The following is a 12,867-nucleotide window of genomic DNA, read 5'->3' as shown; positions in this document are numbered from 1 at the left end:
GGCTCTGATCAGATTTTTGCGTGATGGGAATGTGGGCGTTTCAGCAAGACCCAGCACTGCACGCTACTTACCTTGGTACGATACCATGCCGTTTATTCCGAATGCTTCCCAGTGCACCTTGCCAATGGAGGCGCACAATGCATGGCAATGCACAAAACATGCACTGCAGTGCAGTATACCGCCAGAGGAGGAGCTGTTGTGTTTTTTGGGGCATTGAGGTGCGTTGCCAGTAGAGATGTGCACACTGAAAAATTTGTTTCGTTTCTGAATCGTTCGTTAACCACTTGCTGAGCAGGCCTTTTTTTGGAACTTTTTGTTTACAAGTAAAAATCCGTATTTTTTGCTAGAACCCCCAAACATTATATATATATTTTTTTAGTAGAGACCCTAGAGAATAAGATTGTTGCAATATTTTGTGTCATACGGTATTTGCGCAACAGTCTTTTAAACACAATTTTTTTGGAAAAAATAAAAAAAAAAAACCCCAAAACAAGGTTAGCCCAATTTGTGTATAATATAAAAGATGATGTTACGCCGAGTAAAGAGATACCCAACATGTCATGGTTCAAAATTGCGCATGCTCGTGGAATGGCGACAAACTATAGTACTTAAAAATCTTCATAGGTGATGCTTTAAAAATTTTTACCTCCAAATCCCTCCTTTGCACTTGAAAGTATTCAAAAGGCCAAGATCTGGGTTATTGAATACTTTCAATTAAATAAAAAATGGCGCCGCTAGGATGCCGGTAAACCAGAAGTGATGTCATGTGATCGTTTCATGGTTACCATTGCGGCGACCCGATCAAAGCCGCCCCCATTGTGACGTCATGGACCGGTGCATGCTGGGTCGGTGGTGTTACAAGGGGGCGGTGCCACCAGGTGACGTCACTAGTTGCCCCGCCCTTACCTATATAAGAACTTTCAAAGGGCGGAGGAGGCATTCGTCAGTCAGTCTTCAATGAAGGTGGAGCTTTTTTTTTTGTTCTTTTTGGGGTGCAGCAGGTGGCGTGATTGACGATGGATTTACATCGGGGGCACTGTTTTTTAATTTTTCAGTAAAGGAATTGTCAAAAACTGTGTTTTTATTACTTTTTTGGTGAATAGGGAGGGGTACTATATACCCGATACTCATTCACATGGGGGAGGGGGTCCGGGATCTGGGGGCCCCTTGTTGAAGGGGGCTTCCAGATTCAGATAAGCCCCCCACCCGCAGGTCCCAACAACCACAGCCCAGGGCTGTGGGGAAGAGATCCTTGTCCCCATCAAAGCAAACCCCCCCCTCCATGTAGAGGGCATATGGCCTGGTATGGTTCAAGAGAGGGGGTGCGCTCGCTCGTCCTCCCCCCCTTTCCTGAGCTGCCAGACTGCATGCTGTGATAAGGGTCTGGTGCTGATTTGGGGGGACCCCACACCATTTTTTTTATTTTGGCGTGGGGTTCCCCGTTTTTTTTTTTTTTTTACTATTTTTTTACCGGCAAATTTTTTTTTTAGCATTCAGCTATCAGCGGGGAAGCCCACTGACAGCTGATGACTCATCGGTTGTTAGGGATGCCACGGCTGGCTTCCCAGGCCCCGCTCCTTAACAACCAGCTTTTACTGTGCCCTGATTGGGCAAAGCTTTGCCCAATCAGGGCGCAGAATGCACTGTACAGCATGCAGTGCATTGCAGGGCGTTCGGTGTGAACTAAGGAAAAGGAAATGTGAGGCGCTCAGGTAGTGTATAGGAACAAGATCCTGTGCCCCCCGCCAGGGGTGGACTGACAACTCATGGGGCCCCCGGGCAATAGGAGATTATGGGGCCCCCGGGCAATAGGAGATTATGGGGCCCCCGGGCAATAGGAAATTATGGGGCCCCCAGACAATAGGAGATTATGGGGCCCTCAGGCAATAGATTATGGGGCCACACAGTATACACACACACACATACAGTATACACATACAGACACACAATATACACACACAGAATAAACATACACACACTGAAAAGGTACTGGAGAGGCGGGGCAGCTATAATCTTAGGATTTTTAAAAAAACACAGATTTTTACATACTGGTTTTATTGAGGCTGGCAACCCTGATGGGGCCCCTTAGTGGCATGGGGCCCTCGGGCAGTGCCCGAGTGCCCGAATGGTCAGTCCGCCCCTGCCCCCCCGCTGTGAGTGCCAGCCGGGAGGAGAGCTCACTTATTCTCCAAACGATACTGGAAATGACAAGTGTCCCGAAAGCCGCACATCCAATCAAATCCCACTGTGATATGGTAAGTGGCAGTCTCGGCCTGGACCCCCCCGCCAGGTCACGCCTCCAACGCGTTTCATTCTACCCACCGGAGCTTGCTCATGGGTATCACATGAGCAACGTACCACAGCACATGAAAATGTGCTCTTTTTCGCAGGTTGCCACACATTAATAAACGGTTCCCAAGCATCTGCATTGTGTTCATTACTCATCTTTGTTTAGGCCACTTGCAGTATATTGTACAACACCACGGGAGATGTTGCCGCTGCCGACCCGACCCCAGCAGGCTCAGCAGCAGCCAGATCCCAGACACCTGTCAAAGTTCCAGCCATGTGCATGTATAATTCATTTAGCAATTTCCTGATATCTTGGCAGCGTGCCCTCTCCAAAAAAAAAAGAAAAAAAAAAAGCAATTTGACTCTTTGAGATAAAAAATGGAGAAAAATCATCTTTATTTATTTTTTATTTTTTTTCTTGCTGGCGAGCGATTCCCCCCAATGATAATGCAGTCACCGGATATTTCGGTCTGGGCACAGCTTCTATAAAGAAAAAGAATAGAAACAATTTATTGCAGCTGAATCGTCTCCCACGCCTTGGACCCGTCAGTGCTTTCCCTGTCCAGCTCTGCAATTACTTCCATTACCTTCGTTCGCTGCAGCGATATCCTGTTCTGACAAGGTGGGAGAGCGGGATGTGAATTTCCTCTGAACTGAGGACTGTTATAGTCCACGGGGGGAACTGTGGGCAGCCGGGAAACCTGCAAGGAACACCGAACATGGGAAGTAGAAAAATGTTGCCTTTGCTGGACACTAATAATAGAAATGTGAACCAAAATGGATCTTTTATATTGAGATGATGGATAGTCACTTATTTTACCAAAAAAATGCCTTTAGCGCAACCCAGCCAATAACCTCAAGAGTGGTGATAGCTTAGCTGTACAGTTCACATAGGGAGGGACTCATGCAAATAGACAGCTGGCTTCAGTAGTCATTAGTGCAGCTCTTAAAGGAATATCTGTAATACTGTAAAGAGACACAAGAGGGCGCATCTAGTTGCAGCAATTGAATTTATTAAAAGAAAGTACTGCAAATTAATCACTAACAAGCAAGCTTGAGAAATATCTGTACTACTGTAAAGAGACACAAGAGGGCACATCTAAGTGCAGCAAATTAATTAATTTATTAAAAGAAAGTACTGTAAATTAATCACTAACAAGCAAGCTTGAGAAAGAGGCATTACCTCCTCGAAACACATAGCCACACCCACTTCACGCCCCCGGCATCTGACGTCATCGCTGTCAGATCAGCTCCTGTGCCTGGGTATATCATCTGGTAACAGCTGTTCTATGTTCTACTGCTTGGCATTACCCCTGTACTGCCTGGGTTCCATGGATGACAGCTCTATGATTACATGATATGCACTGTTTTTATCCAATTACATGTGAGTGGTCAATAAATTCATACATTTGCTGCACTTAGATGTGCCCTCTTGCGTTTCTACTTATTTGAACTGTAAGGGCTCATTTACACTTTCTTCAATCTCAACACACATTAAAGCGGAGTTCCACCCAGAAATGGAACTTCTGCTAATCAGGTTTCCCCCCCCCCCCCCTCCGGTGTCACATTTGGCACCTTTCAGGGGGGAGGGGGAAGCAGATACTGGTCTAATACAGGTATTTGCTCCCACTTCCAGCCAAAGAGCGCCACAGAATTCACGGCGATCTACGCCATATCCGGCCGCTCCTCTGTCCGGCCCCTCTCTCTCTTCTGGGAGACACACAAGTCCCAGAAGGCAGCAGGGACCAATTTCAGAATATGAAGCGTCCAGTCCGCTTTCACAAAAAAGTGGTCTCAGCGGTGGATTCGCCGCGAGATTACTTTTATGGGCGGCGGGAGAGGTGGCTCCCCCCCCCTCTGCGTCACGGGTGTCTCCGCCACTTACCAGAGCCAGTGGAAGCAGCGGAGACGATCCGATCCTGTGGCCTGATGGGCAGGAAGCCAAGTGAGGGCATGATGGCCCCCACTCGACTCTATGCCCTTGGAGGACCGGAGCGACGTCAAACGTCACTTCCGCCCTCCGGCCTTAAAGAGACAATTTTTTTAAATTGCTTTTAAGTGTAAATGTGAGATCTGGGGTCTTTTTTGACCTCAGATCTCACATTAAAGAGGTCCTGTCATGCTTTTTTTCTATTACAAGGGATGTTTACATTCCTTATAATAGGAATAAAAGTGATCCAAACATTTTTTTTTTTAAAGTGACCCGTATTTCCGAGCTCACGTGCAGAAGCGACCGCATACGTAAGTCGTGCCCACATATGTAAGCGGTGTTCAAACCACACATGTGAGGTATCATCACGATCGTTAGAGCGAGAGCAATAATTCTAGCCCTAGACCTCCTCTGTAACTCAAAACTGGTAACTTGTAGAAATTTTTAAACATCGCCTATGGAGATTTTTAAGTGCCAAAGTTTGTCGCCATTCCACGAGTGGGCGACATGTTGGGTATCAATTTACTCGGCGTAACATCATCTTTTACAATATATAAACAAATTGGGATAACTTTACTGTTTTCTTATTTTTTTATTCAAAAAAGTGTATTTTTTTCCAAAAAAATGCGTTTGCAAGACCGCTGCACAAATACAGTGTGACATAAAGTATTGCAACAATCTCCATTTTGTTCTTTAGTGTGTCTGATGAGGCTTTGGTGGAGCTTCAATGAGCCTTTGGTGGGGCTTTGGTGAGGCTTCGTGGGGCTTCGATGAAACTTCGGTGGGGTTTCAGTGGGGCTTCAAGCGAGCTTTGCCATAGACTTCTATGGAGGCTTTAAAGATGCTTTGAAGCACCACTAAAGCTACATAATTTTTTAAGCGAAGCCGAAGCAAAGCAAAAGCAAGGTGTAACCAGAAATGTAAGCTAACCATTTTATTTAGTGACAGGAGCTTTGACTAGCGTTCAGAAAGCTTTAAGGGCTCATTTACTCTCCCCCCCCATGGCGTATTTACACTTGCTTCAGCTTCAACACACATTAAGGGCTAGTTTACACTTGCTTCAAAAAAAGGCTTCGGACAGGCTTTGTTAAAGCTCTCTGAGTCCTGTTTACACCTTGCTTTTGCTTTGCTTAAAAAATGACACCCTATGTAGCTTCAGTGGTGCTTCAAAGCGCTGAAACCTCACCGAAGCCCCACCGAAGCCTCACGGAAGCCCCATTGAAGCCTCACCGAAGCCCCATTGAAGCTCCACCAAAGCCTCATCAAAGCCTCACCGAAGCCCCATCAAAGCTCCACCAAAGCCTCATCGAAGCCCCACCGAAGCTCCACCAAAGCCTCATCGAAGCACCAAGCAAAAGCAAGGTGTAAACAGGACTGTAAGCTAACCATTTTATTTAGTGACAGGAGCTTTGACTGGCGTTCAGAGAGCTTTAAGCGTGTCCGAAGCCATGTTTTGAAGCAAGTGTAAACTAGCCATTAATGTGTGTTGAAGCCAAAGCAAGTGTAAATGAGCTCCTAGAGGGGGAAAAAAATCACATGGCCATCCATCCAGGAAATTTGATTGTACAATGGTTGTTTGCCAATGGGGCAAAAAATGAATGTTCTGTAGGCTACTTTCTTCTCTGAATGACTATCCTCTTAGTATGAGCTGTAGTTAAAAAAGAATTGCATTATGACCACTAGATGGAGCAGAGGAGCATACAAAATACCTATGTCTTTAGAGCTAGAGATACAATGTAACAAATCTAGAGGGGATTAGCAAATAGATAAGCATTGGTTACATGTATTTGTCAATTCTCTCAAGCATCCTTTAGAATTGATACATTGTATCTCTGCTTCCACCTAAAATGGATATCTGTTTTTGGTGGACCAACCCTTTGCAATCAGGTGAAATAAGGTTAGGTTCAAACCTACACGATTGTTTGCACGGGCACAGCAGCCTATTCATTTGAATGAGGGACACCTATCAGCAAAAGTATGCAGGCATAGGACACACCCTTTGCCACGCCCCCTTAAAGAAGAATTGTACACAAAACAAGATTGGTTAAAGTGGATGTAAACCCAATCTCATCCTTTCTAAACTACTGCCATAGGGGTTATCTATAAGGATATACACGCCTCCTGCATGTATCTTTACCTGTCAAATGTCTCCCCTCTGTCTCTTATGAGACCCAAAAAACTGCAGATTCTGTGGGCGGGTCTGTTGTCTGGAGCTCGGTGGGTGGAGTTGTGATGTCAGTAGACTCCCCGCCCACCTCTACACTCCCCGCCCACCTCTACACTCCCCTTGTCAATATGCATTTTCTCCTGTGTATTTCTTACACTGAACTTCTGCTATGATCTCTAACCTCCAGTGAAAAGACAGGAAAGTCACCACATGACTTCTGCATGCCAAATCATGGTGAGGTGTGGAACAGCCAATCCTTGCAGAGCTGCTGAAGAAAGAAGTGGGGGAGGGAATTAAAAAATGCCTGTGTCTTAGGCTAGTGCACGAGATATGTAAATCACCTGTCACTCACAGCAAGGGGGAGGATTTGACAAAGTTTTTCTCTGTTTGTCAAGATTTATCTCACTGAACAATAAAAGAGGATTGCTCAGAGATGGATTAACTCTTTGTGGCAAGACTGGGCTCAAATGATAGGAAATCTTATACTCTACATTATGACATAAAAAAAAAAATAAAAAAAAAAATTCGGGTTTACATCTACTTTAAGGCGTGAAAAACCACGCAGTATTGCAACGTACCAAGGTCGGAATGGGCCCTAAATAACGTGAAAAGTTGTTTTCACCCCCCACCCCCCCTTCACCACCCAATGTTCCAAACTCTTCCGTCGGTCGAATTCCGTATCACAGGACGCTGTGCGACCATTAAGCAGACTTTTCCGAGTTGGAGATCTCACGGAGAGATCATTGAGTTAACCTGTTGTGAATTTCATTAGGCGGTGACGGCGAGTGACACGGGACAATAAGTATGATGAATGGGACGTATTTTTTTCGCATTTTGCTGGAAATAACGCGCTGACTGAATTGCGAGTGAATTAATTTTGTTATCTTCGGGTTTCGCAGAACAATTATGAAGATACCTCATTTATCACGGCAGCCAGATAAAAGCGTTGCAGGGAAAAGCTAATTTGCGGACGGCAGGGAGAGGTCAAACGTATTTAAGACTTTTTATTTTCCAGTGTGTGAGTACTAACCCTGCGAGGGGGGGGGGGGGCGGAGCTTTGTGTGCTGAGACTGTGAGAACAAACTGGAAGGGCATTTACTTTCCGGCAGATTAACATTTTGTGAATTCGTCCCTGGAAAATGCGCCGATTTAAAGTGGACAGCGCAGAAACTTTACAAGTTTCCGCAAATAAATTTCTCCACTCTTTTCCTAATTCAAAAGCCATCCTTTTACCTCCAGTCCAGTGACTGTGCCTAGGCTGAGATGATGTCATCAGTCTGCTGCAGGCAGTAGGAACAGTGGCGGCTGGTGTTTTTTTTTTTTTTTTGGGGTGCGGCAAACAACCACCCCTCCCCCCCGAGCGGCACCCACCCCGCTGTTTGTCAGTCCGGCACTTACCCCATTGGCGGCGGCAGCGGGTGGCAGGCGGCATGGTGCAGCAGCTCCGTGTCCTCTCCTCTATGGTGGCTTCCAGCTCCTCCCCTCCTCCTCCTAGGCGTCCAATAGGATCGCCTGTTCTTTCAGCCAATCAGGTGACCGGTGTCAAAACCGGCTTCCTGATTGGCCAGGAGGAGGAACAGTGTTCATTCGCTGTTGTAACACACCTGGGTGGGATCGGAGCGCACTCTTTGCGACCCGAGCCCACCCAGGTGTGTTACAACAGTGACAAAACAGCCCCCCCCCTGCATTGGAATCTCTGTGTCCTGAAAGGGGCCGGACGCATGAATGAATGAATTAATGACTTGTATAGCGCTACCTATGCGAACTGAATCACCTCAGGGCGCTTTTTGCCGCCGGTGTCCATCGTGGATGGGGGGGCAGCGATGGACAGGGGGGGGGGGGGCTCGGCACTCGAAGCATTTCCATAGGATGCATTATGGTGAAAAAAACACAAGGGTTTACAACCCCTTTAACCCCTTCCCAGCCAGTGTCATTAGTACAGTGACAGTGCATATTTTTAGCACTGATCACTGCGATAGTGTCACTGGTTCCCACAAAGTGTAAAAAATGTCAGTTAGGTGTCCAATTTGTCCACTGCAATATCGCAATCCCACTATAAGTTGCTGAATGCTGCCATTACTACTAAAAATAAATAAATAAAATAAATATATCCCATAGTTTGTAGACACTAACTTTTGTGCAAACCAATCAATATACGCTTTTTGGGATTTTTTTAATCAAAAATATGTAGCAGAATACTTATTGGCCTAAACTTATGAGGAAATTAGATTTTTTACATTTTTTTTTTCAGAATTGTCGGCCTTTTTTATTTATAGCGCAAAAAGATTAAAATACAGAGGTGATCAAATACCATCAAAAGAAAGCTCAATTTGTGGGGGGAAAAAAAGACAAAAAGTAATTTGGGTACAGCGTCGCACACCCACGCAATTGTCAGTTAAAGTAACGCAGTGCTGTATCGTAGAAAACGGCCTGGTCATGAAGGGGGGTAAACCTTCCGGGGGTCACGTGGTTTTAAAAACACGCCAAAAATGCAGCATGCAGGATTTTGAAAAATACACAACACCCGCAGCACACTGGTATAGAGAGTTCTATAGGATTTAAAGGGATACATTTTTCATGCATTTTTGTTCCACTTTGTAACCACTTCCAGACAGCCCCACGCATATATACGGTGGCCGAGAGGCCCTTCAGCGCGAAATCACATACCTGTCGGTGATTTTGTTTCCAGGGTTTGCAGCGCACGCACGTGACCTGCTCCCGCTGTGGTTGGACACAGCGGGAGCCAATCAGCGGGTCCAGGGGACCTGCTGATCGTTCCCGAGGCAGACACTATTTGCTGATCCCGGAGTTCAGATTTAAATTTATAAATAAGCTCCTGCAGCCAGAAAATGAGGCGGAACTCTATTTGACTCGTTGCAGCTTCTAATGCACATGTGAGAAACCCACAGTGTGCAGTGAAATCAGAGTAATCAACTTTGGTCCAGGAGAGAAGCCTGTGCAAATCCAAAGGGAAGGCTAAAGGTCAGATTTAAACCCCACCTCCTCTATCTCCCTGGGCTGGGGCTCTATTGGTGAGATCTCTGAATTGAGTTCCCGGGTCTGTACACCTGCTGTGCCCATTATGAGGGGTTCTCACCATCCCTGTGTTGAGTTCCCAGGCATGTACACCTGCTGTGCCCATTATGAGGGGTTCCCACCATCCCTGTGTTGATTTCCTAGGTCTGTACACCTGCTGTGCCCATTATGAGGGGTTCACACCATACCTGTGCTGAGTTCCCGGGTCTGTACGCCTGCTGTGCCCATTGTGAGGGGTTCCCACCATCCCTGTGCTGAGTTCCCAGGTCTGTACACCTGCTGTGCCCATTATGAGGGGTTCCCACCATCCCTGTGTTGATTTCCTAGGTCTGTACACCTGCTGTGCCCATTATGAGGGGTTCCCACCATCCCTGTGTTGATTTCCCAGGTCTGTACACCTGCTGTGCCCATTATGAGGGGTTCCCGCCAACCCTGTGTTGATTTCCCAGGTCTGTACACCTGCTGTGCCCATTATGAGGGGTTCCCGCCAACCCTGTGTTGAGTTCCCTGGTCTGTACGCCTGCTGTGCCCATTATGAGGGGTTCCCACCATCCCTGTGTTGATTTCCCAGGTCTGTACACCTGCTGTGCCCATTATGAGGGGTTCCCGCCAACCCTGTGTTGAGTTCCCTGGTCTGTACGCCTGCTGTGCCCATTATGAGGGGTTCCCGCCAACCCTGTGTTGAGTTCCCGGGTCTGTACGCCTGCTGCGCCCATTATGAGGGGTTCCCACCATCCCTGTGTTGAGTTCCCGGGCATGTACACCTGCTGTGCCCATTATGAGGGGTTCCCACCATCCCTGTGTTCAGTTCCCGGGCATGTACGCCTGCTGTGCCCATTATGAGGGGTTAATTTTGTTTATTGAAAAATCTTACAAACAACAACTTATATACAATAAAACCATAATAAATAAATAAAACATATTTACAAAATAATTGAATATGATTATACAAAACAAGAACATAATAAATGGTACAAACCAAAACACAATGCCTACGGGAGAGCCAGACTAAGGAACATCACCGTCACCATGCATGTAGCCTTTTCATTATGAGGGGTTCCCACCATCCCTATGCTGAGTTCCCGGGTCTGTACGCCTGCTGTGCCCATTGTGAAGGGCTCCCATCATTCCTGCTGAATTTCTATTTATTTTATATTATGTAGAATGTAACTGGAGGCACCAAGGTGGGAGGGATAAGAGCCGAGAATCATGGCAGGAAGATCTCACTCTTGGAACATCCCACTATAACTATAGAAGCCAGGCCCTGACTCAGCTCTCCGGGTGGATTGGCCCTTTAATCAGAGTCCATCTACAGCTGTTGCTCGCTGATTTCAGCATCAAAGATATTTATAGCTGTAAATCGCAGAGCCAGATGTCAGTGTTAGTTCTAGCTGCCAGTCACCAATGCAGACATATTATGACTAACACCTGTCAGATCCACAGCCCAAATCTAGTGCAAGCCGATTAACTTGCCACCAGACCGGCGGTGGGGGTTGGAGCACCTGGATAACCGACACAAACACAGCGGGCGCCTACCAACCCCATGACCTTGGTGGGAAGTGAAGCTGGGACCCCTGCGCTCCAAGGTCACAGTGCTAGACAGTAAACCAGTGTGTTCTAAAGCAATGTTTCTCGACTCCAGTCCTCAGGTACCCCCCAACAGGTCATATTTTTAGGATTTCCCTCAGATGAAACGGCTTTGGTAATTACTAAGGCAGTGAAACTGATCAAATCACCTGTGCAAAATAATGGACAGCCTGAAAACATGACCTGTTGGGGGTACTTGAGGACTAGAGTTAAGAAACATTGTTCTAAAGTACCACTGCTATACCATCCATATATGCAGATTAGTATTTATTAAGATTGTTGGGTCTGTTTATAAAATTTTTTAAAAAAGCACCACTAGCAAATTTACATGTGCATTCATTCTATGCAAGATGGGGAAAAAGGAATGTTCTTTAGGCTATAAAAATGTCCTTTTATTATGGGTAGTAGTGCAATACCACATTGTGGCCACTAGATGGAGCATAGGCAATACATATGAATTTGTAAGGCAGTAGTGCAATACCACATTGTGGCCACTAGATGGAGCATAGGCAATACATATGAATTTGTAAGGTAGTAGTGCAACACCACATTGTGGCCGCTAAATGGAGCATTGGCAATACATATGTATTTGTAAGGTAGTAGTGTAATACCACATTCTTGCCACTAGATGGAGCATAGGCAATACATATGAATTTGTAAGGTAGTAGTGCAATACCACATTGTGGCCACTAGATGGAGCATTGGCAATACATATGAAATTGTGAGGTAGTAGTGCAATACCACATTGTGGCCACTAGATGGAGCATAGGCAATACATATGTATTTGTAAGGTAGTAGTGCAATACCACATTGTGGCCACTAGATGGAGCATAGGCAATACATATGTATTTGTAAGGCAGTAGTGCAATATCACATTGTGCCCACTAGATGGAGCATAGGCAATACATATGAATTTGTAAGGTAGTAGTGCAATACCACATTATGGCCACTAGATGGAGCATAGGCAATACGTATGTATTTGTAAGGCAGTAGTGCAATACCACATTGTGGCCACTAGATGGAGCATAGGCAATACATATGAATTTGTAAGGCAGTAGTGCAATACCACATTGTGACCACTAGATGGAGCATAGGCAATACATATGAATTTGTAAGGTAGTAGTGCAATACCACATTGTGGCCACTAGATGGAGCATAGGCAATACATATGAATTTGTAAGGTAGTAGTGCAATACCACATTATGGCCACTAGATGGAGCATAGGCAATACGTATGTATTTGTAAGGCAGTAGTGCAATACCACATTGTGGCCACTAGATGGAGCATAGGCAATACATATGAATTTGTAAGGCAGTAGTGCAATACCACATTGTGGCCACTAGATGGAGCATAGGCAATACATATGAATTTGTAAGGCGGTAGTGCAACACCACATTGTGGCCGCTAAATGGAGCATTGGCAATACATATGTATTTGTAAGGTAGTAGTGTAATACCACATTCTTGCCACTAGATGGAGCATAGGCAATACATATGAATTTGTAAGGTAGTAGTGCAATACCACATTGTGGCCACTAGATGGAGCATTGGCAATAAATATGAAATTGTGAGGTAGTAGTGCAATACCACATTGTGGCCACTAGATGGGGCATAGGCAATACGTATGTATTTGTAAGGCAGTAGTGCAATACCACATTGTGGCCACTAGATGGAGCATAGGCAATACATATGTATTTGTAAGGTAGTAGTGCAATACCACATTGTGGCCACTAGATGGAGCATAGGCAATACATATGTATTTGTAAGGCAGTAGTGCAATATCACATTGTGCCCACTAGATGGAGCATAGGCAATACATATGAATTTGTAAGGTAGTAGTGCAATACCACATTATGGCC

The sequence above is a fragment of the Aquarana catesbeiana genome, linkage group LG11 (assembly GCF_042186555.1).
Source record: "Aquarana catesbeiana isolate 2022-GZ linkage group LG11, ASM4218655v1, whole genome shotgun sequence".
Classification (NCBI taxonomy): Eukaryota; Metazoa; Chordata; class Amphibia; order Anura; family Ranidae; genus Aquarana; species Aquarana catesbeiana.
Note: the sequence above shows the minus strand (reverse complement) of the source record.